The following is a 16,386-nucleotide window of genomic DNA, read 5'->3' as shown; positions in this document are numbered from 1 at the left end:
CGGGGTTGGGCTGATGAGGAGGGTCCCTGGGGGCGCCGGTGGCTCCGGGTTGGCTTGGAGCCAGGCGGGGTGGAGAGGCGGAACGGCCTGGTGGCGGGCCTCGCTTGCCCTAGGGCGGCGGGTGGGGCGCCTGGGGTGGGGGGGGCGCGGAGAACACCGCGCGGGCCACGCCCCCCGCGCCCCGACGCTCCCCTTGGCCATCTCGGGAGCCAGGCGGCGGTGGCTGCGACGGCGGCGGCGGCGGCCCCCGGGTCTGGAGAGTATCCGGCCATGAGAGCGCTCGGACTTCCGCGAGTGCGGGGCGCTGGAGGCGCCACGTCCTCTGGGCGGTTTGGCAGGCAGGCAGGTGCAAGGCACAGGGCAGGCGTGGGGCGGTTGGGGGCTGAGGAGGGGCACGGCTGCGGCCGGGAGGCGCAGAGCAGGCTCTTAGGGCGCCCAGCGGCAGCCGCACACGTCTACGGCCATACCACCCTGAACGCGCCCGATCTCGTCTGATCTCGGAAGCTAAGCAGGGTCGGGCCTGGTTAGTACTTGGATGGGAGACCGCCTGGGAATACCGGGTGCTGTAGGCTTTTTTCTTTGCCTTTTCTTTCCGCTTCGGCCTCCCTTCCTCTCCCTTTGCCGCCACCGCCCCCCACCGCCCCTTGCCCAACAAGGCGTCCTCCAGACGCCCCGTGCCCCCCGGCCCCTCGCCACCCGCGCACCGCACCGAGGGACCCTGTCTCGCAGCTTGTGCCCGCTGCACCGGCAGGCAGCCCCCAGGCCTTCCACCTCACAGCCACCACGCCCACGCACAGCCGATCCAGAGGGGCGGGCTGGGGGAGGTGGGGGCGGGCTGGGTGGGCGGAGGCGGCGGCTTCGGAGGGAGGGAAAGGGGGAGGGCGGCGAGGACCGCCCGCGGGGTTGGGGCGGGGGCAGCGCGGGCGGGACGGCACCCCGTCTCGGGCAGGCGTGCCCTCCCAAGGTCCTGCGCCTCGGGCCCTCATCCCCGGAGCCCCTAGCCATTCCCTTGGGCCGCCCCGAGTGCACAAGCGCACCGGGCAACCGGCCCCGCCTTAGGCCTGGGCCCGCCTCCACCTTGTCCCCAGCAGCCCTGGGCTGCGCTCCCACGCGCGCGGGCATTCCCTTCCTTCCCGCGGAACACCGTCCCTTTGCCCCCAGGCCGGGGGTCCCCGCTCCGTGTGGGCAGGACACAAGATGGCCGGTCGCCCGGGGCCTCCCCCGTTGGCACCCGGGACCACCCGTTGGCACCCGAGTCCGTGCTCAGTCTCCCCGCAACAGCGAAGCGCACAGCGAGGCTCGCTCGCTGGGCAAGGCGGCGGGAGGGGGGCGCCCTGCACCACGCCCCAAAGCGGCCCCCCAAATAAAGGACGAGAGCAGAGGAGGAATCGCCCGCACGCCCCCAGGCCCAGAGTGGGTCCTGGGCGGGAACGGGAGCAGGGCGGGTCTCCTGAGGCCTTGGCTGCGCGTCCTCGGCCCCGAGGGGGCTCCTCGGCGCCCAAAGCCCACCCAAGCACGACCAGCCTCCCGAGGGCTAGCTGCCTAGCCAACACAGTCTCTTCCTGTGTGTGTGTGTGTGTGTGTGTGTGTGTGTGTGTGTGGTGTGTCTGTTTCTGTGGTGTGCACCTGTGGCTCTGTCCCTGTCCGCATCCAGGTCGGGGTCCGCGTCTGTCTGTCTTGGGGCCAGAGCGGGTGTGTGTGTTGGATACTCTGTCTGTGTCTCCCTCTGTGTCTGTCTCTTCCTCTCTGTCTACATCTCCCTCCGTCCGTGCCTCTGTCTTTCCCCGTGTGTCTGTGCGTCTGTCTATGCCAGCCGGCTTCTCGTGTCCCTCAGTCGGGTCCTCTTGTCGGTGGGTGGGCAGGGGAAGGGTGGCGGAGGAAGGGCGACGGGGTTGGGCTGATGAGGAGGGTCCCTGGGGGCGCCGGTGGCTCCGGGTTGGCTTGGAGCCAGGCGGGGTGGAGAGGCAGAAAGGCCTGGTGGCCGGCCTGGCTTGCCCTAGGGCGACGGGTGGGGCGCTGGGGCGGGGGGCGCGGAAAACACCTCAGGGGCCGCGCCCACGGCGCCCCGACGCCTCCCTTTGCCATCTCGGTAGCCAGGAGGCGGCGGTGGCGGCGGCGGCGGCGGTGGCGGCGGCGGCCCCCCGGGACTGGAGAGTCCCCGGCAGGGAGAGCGCCCGGACTTCCACGACTGCGGGGCGCCGGAGGGGCCACGTCCCCTGGGCGGCTGGCAGGCAGGCAGGTGCAAGGCGCAGGGCAGGCGGGGTTCGGGTGGGGGCTGAGGAGGGGCACGGCTGGGCCCGGGAGGCGCAGAGCAGGCTCTTCAGGCGCCCAGCGGCAGCCGCACACGTCTACGGCCATACCACCCTGAACGCGCCCGATCTCGTCTGATCTCGGAAGCTAAGCAGGGTCGGGCCTGGTTAGTACTTGGATGGGAGACCGCCTGGGAATACCGGGTGCTGTAGGCTTTTTTCTTTGCCTTTTCTTTCCCCTTCGGCCTCCCTTCCCATACCTTTACCGCCACAGCACCCCACCCCCTTGCCCAACAAGGCTTCCTCCAAACGCCCCGTGCCCCCCGGCCCCTCGCCAGCCGCGCACCGCACCGCGAGTCCCTGGCCCGCAGCAGGGGCCCCCTGCACGGGCAGGCGGTCTCCAGCCAGCCCTTCCGCCTCCAAGCCACCACGCCCACGCACACCGGATCCAGAGGGGCGGGCTGGGGGTCGATGGGGGCGGGCTGGGTGGGCGAAGGCGACGCCTTCGGAGGGAGGGAAAGCGGGAGGGCGGCGATGACCCTGGCACGGATGGGGCGGGGCCAGCGCGGGCCGGACGGCACCCGCTCTGGGCAGGCGTGTCCTCCCATGGTCCTGCGCCTCGGGCCCTCGTCCCCAGATCCCCTAGCCATTCCACTGGGCCGCCCGGAGTGCACAACCGCACTGGGCAACTGGCCCCACCTTAGGCATAGGCCTGGGCCCGCCTCCACCTTGTCCCCAGCAGCCCTGGGCTGCGCTCCCACCCGCGGGCATTCCCTTCCTTCCCTTGGAACACCGTCCCTTTGCCCCCGTGCCGGGGGTCCCCGCTCCGGGTGGGCAGGACACAAGATGGCCGGTCGCCCGGGGCCTCCCCCGTTGGCACCCGGGACCACCCGTTGGCACCAGAATCCGTGCTTAGTCTCCCTGCAACAGTGAAGCGAAGAGCGAGGCTCGCTCGCTCAGCAAGACGGGGAGAGGGGGGCGCCCTGCACCACGCCCCAAAGCAGCCCCCCAAATAAAGGACGAGGGCAGAGGAGGAATCGCCCACATGCCCCCAGGACCAGAGTGGGTCCTGGGCGGGAACGGGAGCAGAGCGGGTCTCGTGACGCCTTGGCTGCGCATCCTCGCCCCGAGGGGCTCCTCGGCGCCCAAAGCCCACCCAAGCACGACCAGCCTCCCGAGGGCTAGCTGCCTAGCCAACACAGTCTCTTCCTGTGTGTGTGTGTGTGTGTGTGTGTGTGTGGTGTGTGTGTCTGTTTCTGTGGTGTGCACCTGTGGCTCTGTCCCTGTCCGCATCCAGGTCAGCTTCCGCGTCTGTCTGTCTTGGGGCCAGAGCGGGTGTGTGTGTTGGATACTCTGTCTGTGTCTCCCTCTGTGTCTGTCTCTTCCTCTCTGTCTGCATCTCCCTCCGTCCGTGCCTCTGTCTTTCCCCGTGTGTCTGTGCGTCTGTCTATGCCAGCCGGCTTCTCGTGTCCCTCAGTCGGGTCCTCTTGTCGGTGGGTGGGCAGGGGAAGGGTGGCGGAGGAAGGGCGACGGGGTTGGGCTGATGAGGAGGGTCCCTGGGGCCGCCGGTGGCTCCGGGTTGGCTTGGAGCCAGGCGGGGTGGAGAGGCGGAACGGCCTGGTGGCGGGCCTCGCTTGCCCTAGGGCGGCGGGTGGGGCGCCTGGGGTGGGGGGGGCGCGGAGAACACCGCGCGGGCCACGCCCCCCGCGCCCCGACGCTCCCCTTGGCCATCTCGGGAGCCAGGCGGCGGTGGCTGCGACGGCGGCGGCGGCGGCCCCCGGGTCTGGAGAGTATCCGGCCATGAGAGCGCTCGGACTTCCGCGAGTGCGGGGCGCTGGAGGCGCCACGTCCTCTGGGCGGTTTGGCAGGCAGGCAGGTGCAAGGCACAGGGCAGGCGTGGGGCGGTTGGGGGCTGAGGAGGGGCACGGCTGCGGCCGGGAGGCGCAGAGCAGGCTCTTAGGGCGCCCAGCGGCAGCCGCACACGTCTACGGCCATACCACCCTGAACGCGCCCGATCTCGTCTGATCTCGGAAGCTAAGCAGGGTCGGGCCTGGTTAGTACTTGGATGGGAGACCGCCTGGGAATACCGGGTGCTGTAGGCTTTTTTCTTTGCCTTTTCTTTCCGCTTCGGCCTCCCTTCCTCTCCCTTTGCCGCCACCGCCCCCCACCGCCCCTTGCCCAACAAGGCGTCCTCCAGACGCCCCGTGCCCCCCGGCCCCTCGCCACCCGCGCACCGCACCGAGGGTCCCTGTCTCGCAGCTTGTGCCCGCTGCACCGGCAGGCAGCCCCCAGGCCTTCCACCTCACAGCCACCACGCCCACGCACAGCCGATCCAGAGGGGCGGGCTGGGGGAGGTGGGGGCGGGCTGGGTGGGCGGAGGCGGCGGCTTCGGAGGGAGGGAAAGGGGGAGGGCGGCGAGGACCGCCCGCGGGGTTGGGGCGGGGGCAGCGCGGGCGGGACGGCACCCCGTCTCGGGCAGGCGTGCCCTCCCAAGGTCCTGCGCCTCGGGCCCTCATCCCCGGAGCCCCTAGCCATTCCCTTGGGCCGCCCCGAGTGCACAAGCGCACCGGGCAACCGGCCCCGCCTTAGGCCTGGGCCCGCCTCCACCTTGTCCCCAGCAGCCCTGGGCTGCGCTCCCACGCGCGCGGGCATTCCCTTCCTTCCCGCGGAACACCGTCCCTTTGCCCCCAGGCCGGGGGTCCCCGCTCCGTGTGGGCAGGACACAAGATGGCCCACCGCCCGGGGCCTCCCCCGTTGGCACCCGGGACCACCCGTTGGCACCCGAGTCCGTGCTCAGTCTCCCCGCAACAGCGAAGCGCACAGCGAGGCTCGCTCGCTGGGCAAGGCGGCGGGAGGGGGGCGCCCTGCACCACGCCCCAAAGCGGCCCCCCAAATAAAGGACGAGAGCAGAGGAGGAATCGCCCGCACGCCCCCAGGCCCAGAGTGGGTCCTGGGCGGGAACGGGAGCAGGGCGGGTCTCCTGAGGCCTTGGCTGCGCGTCCTCGGCCCCGAGGGGGCTCCTCGGCGCCCAAAGCCCACCCAAGCACGACCAGCCTCCCGAGGGCTAGCTGCCTAGCCAACACAGTCTCTTCCTGTGTGTGTGTGTGTGTGTGTGTGTGTGTGTGTGTGTGTGTGTGGTGTGTGTCTGTTTCTGTGGTGTGCACCTGTGGCTCTGTCCCTGTCCGCATCCAGGTCAGCTTCCGCGTCTGTCTGTCTTGGGGCCAGAGCGGGTGTGTGTGTTGGATACTCTGTCTGTGTCTCCCTCTGTGTCTGTCTCTTCCTCTCTGTCTACATCTCCCTCCGTCCGTGCCTCTGTCTTTCCCCGTGTGTCTGTGCGTCTGTCTATGCCAGCCGGCTTCTCGTGTCCCTCAGTCGGGTCCTCTTGTCGGTGGGTGGGCAGGGGAAGGGTGGCGGAGGAAGGGCGACGGGGTTGGGCTGATGAGGAGGGTCCCTGGGGGCGCCGGTGGCTCCGGGTTGGCTTGGAGCCAGGCGGGGTGGAGAGGCAGAAAGGCCTGGTGGCCGGCCTGGCTTGCCCTAGGGCGACGGGTGGGGCGCTGGGGCGGGGGGCGCGGAAAACACCTCAGGGGCCGCGCCCACGGCGCCCCGACGCCTCCCTTTGCCATCTCGGTAGCCAGGAGGCGGCGGTGGCGGCGGCGGCGGCGGCGGCGGCCCCCCGGGACTGGAGAGTCCCCGGCAGGGAGAGCGCCCGGACTTCCACGACTGCGGGGCGCCGGAGGGGCCACGTCCCCTGGGCGGCTGGCAGGCAGGCAGGTGCAAGGCGCAGGGCAGGCGGGGTTCGGGTGGGGGCTGAGGAGGGGCACGGCTGGGCCCGGGAGGCGCAGAGCAGGCTCTTAGGGCGCCCAGCGGCAGCCGCACACGTCTACGGCCATACCACCCTGAACGCGCCCGATCTCGTCTGATCTCGGAAGCTAAGCAGGGTCGGGCCTGGTTAGTACTTGGATGGGAGACCGCCTGGGAATACCGGGTGCTGTAGGCTTTTTTCTTTGCCTTTTCTTTCCCCTTCGGCCTCCCTTCCCATACCTTTACCGCCACAGCACCCCACCCCCTTGCCCAACAAGGCTTCCTCCAAACGCCCCGTGCCCCCCGGCCCCTCGCCAGCCGCGCACCGCACCGCGAGTCCCTGGCCCGCAGCAGGGGCCCCCTGCACGGGCAGGCGGTCTCCAGCCAGCCCTTCCGCCTCCAAGCCACCACGCCCACGCACACCGGATCCAGAGGGGCGGGCTGGGGGTCGATGGGGGCGGGCTGGGTGGGCGAAGGCGACGCCTTCGGAGGGAGGGAAAGCGGGAGGGCGGCGATGACCCTGGCACGGATGGGGCGGGGCCAGCGCGGGCCGGACGGCACCCGCTCTGGGCAGGCGTGTCCTCCCATGGTCCTGCGCCTCGGGCCCTCGTCCCCAGATCCCCTAGCCATTCCACTGGGCCGCCCGGAGTGCACAACCGCACTGGGCAACTGGCCCCACCTTAGGCATAGGCCTGGGCCCGCCTCCACCTTGTCCCCAGCAGCCCTGGGCTGCGCTCCCACCCGCGGGCATTCCCTTCCTTCCCTTGGAACACCGTCCCTTTGCCCCCGTGCCGGGGGTCCCCGCTCCGGGTGGGCAGGACACAAGATGGCCGGTCGCCCGGGGCCTCCCCCGTTGGCACCCGGGACCACCCGTTGGCACCAGAATCCGTGCTTAGTCTCCCTGCAACAGTGAAGCGAAGAGCGAGGCTCGCTCGCTCAGCAAGACGGGGAGAGGGGGGCGCCCTGCACCACGCCCCAAAGCAGCCCCCCAAATAAAGGACGAGGGCAGAGGAGGAATCGCCCACATGCCCCCAGGACCAGAGTGGGTCCAGGGCGGGAACGGGAGCAGAGCGGGTCTCGTGACGCCTTGGCTGCGCATCCTCGGCCCGGAGGGGCTCCTCGGCGCCCAAAGCCCACCCAAGCACGACCAGCCTCCCGAGGGCTAGCTGCCTAGCCAACACAGTCTCTTCCTGTGTGTGTGTGTGTGTGTGTGTGTGTGTGTGTGTGTGTGTGTGTGTGGTGTGTGTCTGTTTCTGTGGTGTGCACCTGTGGCTCTGTCCCTGTCCGCATCCAGGTCGGGGTCCGCGTCTGTCTGTCTTGGGGCCAGAGCGGGTGTGTGTGTTGGATACTCTGTCTGTGTCTCCCTCTGTGTCTGTCTCTTCCTCTCTGTCTACATCTCCCTCCGTCCGTGCCTCTGTCTTTCCCCGTGTGTCTGTGCGTCTGTCTATGCCAGCCGGCTTCTCGTGTCCCTCAGTCGGGTCCTCTTGTCGGTGGGTGGGCAGGGGAAGGGTGGCGGAGGAAGGGCGACGGGGTTGGGCTGATGAGGAGGGTCCCTGGGGGCGCCGGTGGCTCCGGGTTGGCTTGGAGCCAGGCGGGGTGGAGAGGCAGAAAGGCCTGGTGGCCGGCCTGGCTTGCCCTAGGGCGACGGGTGGGGCGCTGGGGCGGGGGGCGCGGAAAACACCTCAGGGGCCGCGCCCACGGCGCCCCGACGCCTCCCTTTGCCATCTCGGTAGCCAGGAGGCGGCGGTGGCGGCGGCGGCGGCGGCGGCGGCCCCCCGGGACTGGAGAGTCCCCGGCAGGGAGAGCGCCCGGACTTCCACGACTGCGGGGCGCCGGAGGGGCCACGTCCCCTGGGCGGCTGGCAGGCAGGCAGGTGCAAGGCGCAGGGCAGGCGGGGTTCGGGTGGGGGCTGAGGAGGGGCACGGCTGGGCCCGGGAGGCGCAGAGCAGGCTCTTAGGGCGCCCAGCGGCAGCCGCACACGTCTACGGCCATACCACCCTGAACGCGCCCGATCTCGTCTGATCTCGGAAGCTAAGCAGGGTCGGGCCTGGTTAGTACTTGGATGGGAGACCGCCTGGGAATACTGGGTGCTGTAGGCTTTTTTCTTTGCCTTTTCTTTCCCCTTCGGCCTCCCTTCCCATACCTTTACCGCCACAGCACCCCACCCCCTTGCCCAACAAGGCTTCCTCCAAACGCCCCGTGCCCCCCGGCCCCTCGCCAGCCGCGCACCGCACCGCGAGTCCCTGGCCCGCAGCAGGGGCCCCCTGCACGGGCAGGCGGTCTCCAGCCAGCCCTTCCGCCTCCAAGCCACCACGCCCACGCACACCGGATCCAGAGGGGCGGGCTGGGGGTCGATGGGGGCGGGCTGGGTGGGCGAAGGCGACGCCTTCGGAGGGAGGGAAAGCGGGAGGGCGGCGATGACCCTGGCACGGATGGGGCGGGGCCAGCGCGGGCCGGACGGCACCCGCTCTGGGCAGGCGTGTCCTCCCATGGTCCTGCGCCTCGGGCCCTCGTCCCCAGATCCCCTAGCCATTCCACTGGGCCGCCCGGAGTGCACAACCGCACTGGGCAACTGGCCCCACCTTAGGCATAGGCCTGGGCCCGCCTCCACCTTGTCCCCAGCAGCCCTGGGCTGCGCTCCCACCCGCGGGCATTCCCTTCCTTCCCTTGGAACACCGTCCCTTTGCCCCCGTGCCGGGGGTCCCCGCTCCGGGTGGGCAGGACACAAGATGGCCGGTCGCCCGGGGCCTCCCCCGTTGGCACCCGGGACCACCCGTTGGCACCAGAATCCGTGCTTAGTCTCCCTGCAACAGTGAAGCGAAGAGCGAGGCTCGCTCGCTCAGCAAGACGGGGAGAGGGGGGCGCCCTGCACCACGCCCCAAAGCAGCCCCCCAAATAAAGGACGAGGGCAGAGGAGGAATCGCCCACATGCCCCCAGGACCAGAGTGGGTCCAGGGCGGGAACGGGAGCAGAGCGGGTCTCGTGACGCCTTGGCTGCGCATCCTCGGCCCGGAGGGGCTCCTCGGCGCCCAAAGCCCACCCAAGCACGACCAGCCTCCCGAGGGCTAGCTGCCTAGCCAACACAGTCTCTTCCTGTGTGTGTGTGTGTGTGTGTGTGTGTGTGTGTGTGTGTGTGTGTGTGTGGTGTGTGTGTCTGTTTCTGTGGTGTGCACCTGTGGCTCTGTCCCTGTCCGCATCCAGGTCAGCTTCCGCGTCTGTCTGTCTTGGGGCCAGAGCGGGTGTGTGTGTTGGAGACTCTGTCTGTGTCTCCCTCTGTGTCTGTCTCTTCCTCTCTGTCTGCATCTCCCTCCGTCCGTGCCTCTGTCTTTCCCCGTGTGTCTGTGCGTCTGTCTATGCCAGCCGGCTTCTCGTGTCCCTCAGTCGGGTCCTCTTGTCGGTGGGTGGGCAGGGGAAGGGTGGCGGAGGAAGGGCGACGGGGTTGGGCTGATGAGGAGGGTCCCTGGGGCCGCCGGTGGCTCCGGGTTGGCTTGGAGCCAGGCGGGGTGGAGAGGCGGAACGGCCTGGTGGCGGGCCTCGCTTGCCCTAGGGCGGCGGGTGGGGCGCCTGGGGTGGGGGGGGCGCGGAGAACACCGCGCGGGCCACGCCCCCCGCGCCCCGACGCTCCCCTTGGCCATCTCGGGAGCCAGGCGGCGGTGGCTGCGACGGCGGCGGCGGCGGCCCCCGGGTCTGGAGAGTATCCGGCCATGAGAGCGCTCGGACTTCCGCGAGTGCGGGGCGCTGGAGGCGCCACGTCCTCTGGGCGGTTTGGCAGGCAGGCAGGTGCAAGGCACAGGGCAGGCGTGGGGCGGTTGGGGGCTGAGGAGGGGCACGGCTGCGGCCGGGAGGCGCAGAGCAGGCTCTTAGGGCGCCCAGCGGCAGCCGCACACGTCTACGGCCATACCACCCTGAACGCGCCCGATCTCGTCTGATCTCGGAAGCTAAGCAGGGTCGGGCCTGGTTAGTACTTGGATGGGAGACCGCCTGGGAATACCGGGTGCTGTAGGCTTTTTTCTTTGCCTTTTCTTTCCGCTTCGGCCTCCCTTCCTCTCCCTTTGCCGCCACCGCCCCCCACCGCCCCTTGCCCAACAAGGCGTCCTCCAGACGCCCCGTGCCCCCCGGCCCCTCGCCACCCGCGCACCGCACCGAGGGTCCCTGTCTCGCAGCTTGTGCCCGCTGCACCGGCAGGCAGCCCCCAGGCCTTCCACCTCACAGCCACCACGCCCACGCACAGCCGATCCAGAGGGGCGGGCTGGGGGAGGTGGGGGCGGGCTGGGTGGGCGGAGGCGGCGGCTTCGGAGGGAGGGAAAGGGGGAGGGCGGCGAGGACCGCCCGCGGGGTTGGGGCGGGGGCAGCGCGGGCGGGACGGCACCCCGTCTCGGGCAGGCGTGCCCTCCCAAGGTCCTGCGCCTCGGGCCCTCATCCCCGGAGCCCCTAGCCATTCCCTTGGGCCGCCCCGAGTGCACAAGCGCACCGGGCAACCGGCCCCGCCTTAGGCCTGGGCCCGCCTCCACCTTGTCCCCAGCAGCCCTGGGCTGCGCTCCCACGCGCGCGGGCATTCCCTTCCTTCCCGCGGAACACCGTCCCTTTGCCCCCAGGCCGGGGGTCCCCGCTCCGTGTGGGCAGGACACAAGATGGCCGGTCGCCCGGGGCCTCCCCCGTTGGCACCCGGGACCACCCGTTGGCACCCGAGTCCGTGCTCAGTCTCCCCGCAACAGCGAAGCGCACAGCGAGGCTCGCTCGCTGGGCAAGGCGGCGGGAGGGGGGCGCCCTGCACCACGCCCCAAAGCGGCCCCCCAAATAAAGGACGAGAGCAGAGGAGGAATCGCCCGCACGCCCCCAGGCCCAGAGTGGGTCCTGGGCGGGAACGGGAGCAGGGCGGGTCTCCTGAGGCCTTGGCTGCGCGTCCTCGGCCCCGAGGGGGCTCCTCGGCGCCCAAAGCCCACCCAAGCAGGACCAGCCTCCCGAGGGCTAGCTGCCTAGCCAACACAGTCTCTTCCTGTGTGTGTGTGTGTGTGTGTGTGTGTGTGTTTGTGTGTGTGTGTGTGTGGTGTGTGTCTGTTTCTGTGGTGTGCACCTGTGGCTCTGTCCCTGTCCGCATCCAGGTCAGGGTCCGCGTCTGTCTGTCTTGGGGCCAGAGCGGGTGTGTGTGTTGGATACTCTGTCTGTGTCTCCCTCTGTGTCTGTCTCTTCCTCTCTGTCTACATCTCCCTCCGTCCGTGCCTCTGTCTTTCCCCGTGTGTCTGTGCGTCTGTCTATGCCAGCCGGCTTCTCGTGTCCCTCAGTCGGGTCCTCTTGTCGGTGGGTGGGCAGGGGAAGGGTGGCGGAGGAAGGGCGACGGGGTTGGGCTGATGAGGAGGGTCCCTGGGGGCGCCGGTGGCTCCGGGTTGGCTTGGAGCCAGGCGGGGTGGAGAGGCAGAAAGGCCTGGTGGCCGGCCTGGCTTGCCCTAGGGCGACGGGTGGGGCGCTGGGGCGGGGGGCGCGGAAAACACCTCAGGGGCCGCGCCCACGGCGCCCCGACGCCTCCCTTTGCCATCTCGGTAGCCAGGAGGCGGCGGTGGCGGCGGCGGCGGCGGCGGCGGTGGCGGCGGCGGCCCCCCGGGACTGGAGAGTCCCCGGCAGGGAGAGCGCCCGGACTTCCACGACTGCGGGGCGCCGGAGGGGCCACGTCCCCTGGGCGGCTGGCAGGCAGGCAGGTGCAAGGCGCAGGGCAGGCGGGGTTCGGGTGGGGGCTGAGGAGGGGCACGGCTGGGCCCGGGAGGCGCAGAGCAGGCTCTTAGGGCGCCCAGCGGCAGCCGCACACGTCTACGGCCATACCACCCTGAACGCGCCCGATCTCGTCTGATCTCGGAAGCTAAGCAGGGTCGGGCCTGGTTAGTACTTGGATGGGAGACCGCCTGGGAATACCGGGTGCTGTAGGCTTTTTTCTTTGCCTTTTCTTTCCCCTTCGGCCTCCCTTCCCATACCTTTACCGCCACAGCACCCCACCCCCTTGCCCAACAAGGCTTCCTCCAAACGCCCCGTGCCCCCCGGCCCCTCGCCAGCCGCGCACCGCACCGCGAGTCCCTGGCCCGCAGCAGGGGCCCCCTGCACGGGCAGGCGGTCTCCAGCCAGCCCTTCCGCCTCCAAGCCACCACGCCCACGCACACCGGATCCAGAGGGGCGGGCTGGGGGTCGATGGGGGCGGGCTGGGTGGGCGAAGGCGACGCCTTCGGAGGGAGGGAAAGCGGGAGGGCGGCGATGACCCTGGCACGGATGGGGCGGGGCCAGCGCGGGCCGGACGGCACCCGCTCTGGGCAGGCGTGTCCTCCCATGGTCCTGCGCCTCGGGCCCTCGTCCCCAGATCCCCTAGCCATTCCACTGGGCCGCCCGGAGTGCACAACCGCACTGGGCAACTGGCCCCACCTTAGGCATAGGCCTGGGCCCGCCTCCACCTTGTCCCCAGCAGCCCTGGGCTGCGCTCCCACCCGCGGGCATTCCCTTCCTTCCCTTGGAACACCGTCCCTTTGCCCCCGTGCCGGGGGTCCCCGCTCCGGGTGGGCAGGACACAAGATGGCCGGTCGCCCGGGGCCTCCCCCGTTGGCACCCGGGACCACCCGTTGGCACCAGAATCCGTGCTTAGTCTCCCTGCAACAGTGAAGCGAAGAGCGAGGCTCGCTCGCTCAGCAAGACGGGGAGAGGGGGGCGCCCTGCACCACGCCCCAAAGCAGCCCCCCAAATAAAGGACGAGGGCAGAGGAGGAATCGCCCACATGCCCCCAGGACCAGAGTGGGTCCAGGGCGGGAACGGGAGCAGAGCGGGTCTCGTGACGCCTTGGCTGCGCATCCTCGGCCCGGAGGGGCTCCTCGGCGCCCAAAGCCCACCCAAGCACGACCAGCCTCCCGAGGGCTAGCTGCCTAGCCAACACAGTCTCTTCCTGTGTGTGTGTGTGTGTGTGTGTGTGTGTGTGTGTGTGTGTGTGTGTGGTGTGTGTCTGTTTCTGTGGTGTGCACCTGTGGCTCTGTCCCTGTCCGCATCCAGGTCGGGGTCCGCGTCTGTCTGTCTTGGGGCCAGAGCGGGTGTGTGTGTTGGATACTCTGTCTGTGTCTCCCTCTGTGTCTGTCTCTTCCTCTCTGTCTACATCTCCCTCCGTCCGTGCCTCTGTCTTTCCCCGTGTGTCTGTGCGTCTGTCTATGCCAGCCGGCTTCTCGTGTCCCTCAGTCGGGTCCTCTTGTCGGTGGGTGGGCAGGGGAAGGGTGGCGGAGGAAGGGCGACGGGGTTGGGCTGATGAGGAGGGTCCCTGGGGGCGCCGGTGGCTCCGGGTTGGCTTGGAGCCAGGCGGGGTGGAGAGGCAGAAAGGCCTGGTGGCCGGCCTGGCTTGCCCTAGGGCGACGGGTGGGGCGCTGGGGCGGGGGGCGCGGAAAACACCTCAGGGGCCGCGCCCACGGCGCCCCGACGCCTCCCTTTGCCATCTCGGTAGCCAGGAGGCGGCGGTGGCGGCGGCGGCGGCGGCGGCGGCCCCCCGGGACTGGAGAGTCCCCGGCAGGGAGAGCGCCCGGACTTCCACGACTGCGGGGCGCCGGAGGGGCCACGTCCCCTGGGCGGCTGGCAGGCAGGCAGGTGCAAGGCGCAGGGCAGGCGGGGTTCGGGTGGGGGCTGAGGAGGGGCACGGCTGGGCCCGGGAGGCGCAGAGCAGGCTCTTAGGGCGCCCAGCGGCAGCCGCACACGTCTACGGCCATACCACCCTGAACGCGCCCGATCTCGTCTGATCTCGGAAGCTAAGCAGGGTCGGGCCTGGTTAGTACTTGGATGGGAGACCGCCTGGGAATACTGGGTGCTGTAGGCTTTTTTCTTTGCCTTTTCTTTCCCCTTCGGCCTCCCTTCCCATACCTTTACCGCCACAGCACCCCACCCCCTTGCCCAACAAGGCTTCCTCCAAACGCCCCGTGCCCCCCGGCCCCTCGCCAGCCGCGCACCGCACCGCGAGTCCCTGGCCCGCAGCAGGGGCCCCCTGCACGGGCAGGCGGTCTCCAGCCAGCCCTTCCGCCTCCAAGCCACCACGCCCACGCACACCGGATCCAGAGGGGCGGGCTGGGGGTCGATGGGGGCGGGCTGGGTGGGCGAAGGCGACGCCTTCGGAGGGAGGGAAAGCGGGAGGGCGGCGATGACCCTGGCACGGATGGGGCGGGGCCAGCGCGGGCCGGACGGCACCCGCTCTGGGCAGGCGTGTCCTCCCATGGTCCTGCGCCTCGGGCCCTCGTCCCCAGATCCCCTAGCCATTCCACTGGGCCGCCCGGAGTGCACAACCGCACTGGGCAACTGGCCCCACCTTAGGCATAGGCCTGGGCCCGCCTCCACCTTGTCCCCAGCAGCCCTGGGCTGCGCTCCCACCCGCGGGCATTCCCTTCCTTCCCTTGGAACACCGTCCCTTTGCCCCCGTGCCGGGGGTCCCCGCTCCGGGTGGGCAGGACACAAGATGGCCGGTCGCCCGGGGCCTCCCCCGTTGGCACCCGGGACCACCCGTTGGCACCAGAATCCGTGCTTAGTCTCCCTGCAACAGTGAAGCGAAGAGCGAGGCTCGCTCGCTCAGCAAGACGGGGAGAGGGGGGCGCCCTGCACCACGCCCCAAAGCAGCCCCCCAAATAAAGGACGAGGGCAGAGGAGGAATCGCCCACATGCCCCCAGGACCAGAGTGGGTCCAGGGCGGGAACGGGAGCAGAGCGGGTCTCGTGACGCCTTGGCTGCGCATCCTCGGCCCGGAGGGGCTCCTCGGCGCCCAAAGCCCACCCAAGCACGACCAGCCTCCCGAGGGCTAGCTGCCTAGCCAACACAGTCTCTTCCTGTGTGTGTGTGTGTGTGTGTGTGTGTGGTGTGTGTGTCTGTTTCTGTGGTGTGCACCTGTGGCTCTGTCCCTGTCCGCATCCAGGTCAGCTTCCGCGTCTGTCTGTCTTGGGGCCAGAGCGGGTGTGTGTGTTGGAGACTCTGTCTGTGTCTCCCTCTGTGTCTGTCTCTTCCTCTCTGTCTGCATCTCCCTCCGTCCGTGCCTCTGTCTTTCCCCGTGTGTCTGTGCGTCTGTCTATGCCAGCCGGCTTCTCGTGTCCCTCAGTCGGGTCCTCTTGTCGGTGGGTGGGCAGGGGAAGGGTGGCGGAGGAAGGGCGACGGGGTTGGGCTGATGAGGAGGGTCCCTGGGGCCGCCGGTGGCTCCGGGTTGGCTTGGAGCCAGGCGGGGTGGAGAGGCGGAACGGCCTGGTGGCGGGCCTCGCTTGCCCTAGGGCGGCGGGTGGGGCGCCTGGGGTGGGGGGGGCGCGGAGAACACCGCGCGGGCCACGCCCCCCGCGCCCCGACGCTCCCCTTGGCCATCTCGGGAGCCAGGCGGCGGTGGCTGCGACGGCGGCGGCGGCGGCCCCCGGGTCTGGAGAGTATCCGGCCATGAGAGCGCTCGGACTTCCGCGAGTGCGGGGCGCTGGAGGCGCCACGTCCTCTGGGCGGTTTGGCAGGCAGGCAGGTGCAAGGCACAGGGCAGGCGTGGGGCGGTTGGGGGCTGAGGAGGGGCACGGCTGCGGCCGGGAGGCGCAGAGCAGGCTCTTAGGGCGCCCAGCGGCAGCCGCACACGTCTACGGCCATACCACCCTGAACGCGCCCGATCTCGTCTGATCTCGGAAGCTAAGCAGGGTCGGGCCTGGTTAGTACTTGGATGGGAGACCGCCTGGGAATACCGGGTGCTGTAGGCTTTTTTCTTTGCCTTTTCTTTCCGCTTCGGCCTCCCTTCCTCTCCCTTTGCCGCCACCGCCCCCCACCGCCCCTTGCCCAACAAGGCGTCCTCCAGACGCCCCGTGCCCCCCGGCCCCTCGCCACCCGCGCACCGCACCGAGGGTCCCTGTCTCGCAGCTTGTGCCCGCTGCACCGGCAGGCAGCCCCCAGGCCTTCCACCTCACAGCCACCACGCCCACGCACAGCCGATCCAGAGGGGCGGGCTGGGGGAGGTGGGGGCGGGCTGGGTGGGCGGAGGCGGCGGCTTCGGAGGGAGGGAAAGGGGGAGGGCGGCGAGGACCGCCCGCGGGGTTGGGGCGGGGGCAGCGCGGGCGGGACGGCACCCCGTCTCGGGCAGGCGTGCCCTCCCAAGGTCCTGCGCCTCGGGCCCTCATCCCCGGAGCCCCTAGCCATTCCCTTGGGCCGCCCCGAGTGCACAAGCGCACCGGGCAACCGGCCCCGCCTTAGGCCTGGGCCCGCCTCCACCTTGTCCCCAGCAGCCCTGGGCTGCGCTCCCACGCGCGCGGGCATTCCCTTCCTTCCCGCGGAACACCGTCCCTTTGCCCCCAGGCCGGGGGTCCCCGCTCCGTGTGGGCAGGACACAAGATGG

General features: G+C 70.5%; 9 non-coding genes across 9 annotated transcripts; all 9 read left to right on the top strand.

Annotated features, from left to right (window-relative positions):
* Nucleotides 1-453: 453 nt before the first annotated feature.
* Nucleotides 454-572, top strand: LOC118552729 (5S ribosomal RNA). The gene has a single exon (XR_004925666.1). It is a non-coding gene; the product is annotated as a 5S ribosomal RNA (ribosomal RNA).
* Nucleotides 573-2,346: 1,774 nt separating this feature from the next.
* LOC118552730 (5S ribosomal RNA) lies at nt 2,347-2,465 on the top strand. Its single transcript, XR_004925667.1, has one exon. It is a non-coding gene; the product is annotated as a 5S ribosomal RNA (ribosomal RNA).
* Nucleotides 2,466-4,232: 1,767 nt separating this feature from the next.
* LOC118550488 (5S ribosomal RNA) lies at nt 4,233-4,351 on the top strand. Its single transcript, XR_004924590.1, has one exon. It is a non-coding gene; the product is annotated as a 5S ribosomal RNA (ribosomal RNA).
* Nucleotides 4,352-6,127: 1,776 nt separating this feature from the next.
* On the top strand, nt 6,128-6,246 carry LOC118552732 (5S ribosomal RNA). The gene has a single exon (XR_004924589.1). It is a non-coding gene; the product is annotated as a 5S ribosomal RNA (ribosomal RNA).
* A 1,784-nt stretch (nt 6,247-8,030) lies between these two features.
* LOC118550486 (5S ribosomal RNA) lies at nt 8,031-8,149 on the top strand. Its single transcript, XR_004924588.2, has one exon. It is a non-coding gene; the product is annotated as a 5S ribosomal RNA (ribosomal RNA).
* Nucleotides 8,150-9,937: 1,788 nt separating this feature from the next.
* On the top strand, nt 9,938-10,056 carry LOC118550485 (5S ribosomal RNA). Its single transcript, XR_004924587.1, has one exon. It is a non-coding gene; the product is annotated as a 5S ribosomal RNA (ribosomal RNA).
* A 1,794-nt stretch (nt 10,057-11,850) lies between these two features.
* LOC118550483 (5S ribosomal RNA) lies at nt 11,851-11,969 on the top strand. Its single transcript, XR_013450083.1, has one exon. It is a non-coding gene; the product is annotated as a 5S ribosomal RNA (ribosomal RNA).
* A 1,784-nt stretch (nt 11,970-13,753) lies between these two features.
* On the top strand, nt 13,754-13,872 carry LOC118550484 (5S ribosomal RNA). Its single transcript, XR_013450084.1, has one exon. It is a non-coding gene; the product is annotated as a 5S ribosomal RNA (ribosomal RNA).
* Nucleotides 13,873-15,638: 1,766 nt separating this feature from the next.
* LOC144382684 (5S ribosomal RNA) lies at nt 15,639-15,757 on the top strand. The gene has a single exon (XR_013450082.1). It is a non-coding gene; the product is annotated as a 5S ribosomal RNA (ribosomal RNA).
* The last annotated feature ends 629 nt before the right edge of the window (nt 15,758-16,386 follow it).

This window comes from Halichoerus grypus, chromosome 7, assembly GCF_964656455.1.
Source record: "Halichoerus grypus chromosome 7, mHalGry1.hap1.1, whole genome shotgun sequence".
NCBI classification, from domain to species: Eukaryota; Metazoa; Chordata; class Mammalia; order Carnivora; family Phocidae; genus Halichoerus; species Halichoerus grypus.
This window is presented reverse-complemented; position numbering and strand designations above follow the sequence as displayed.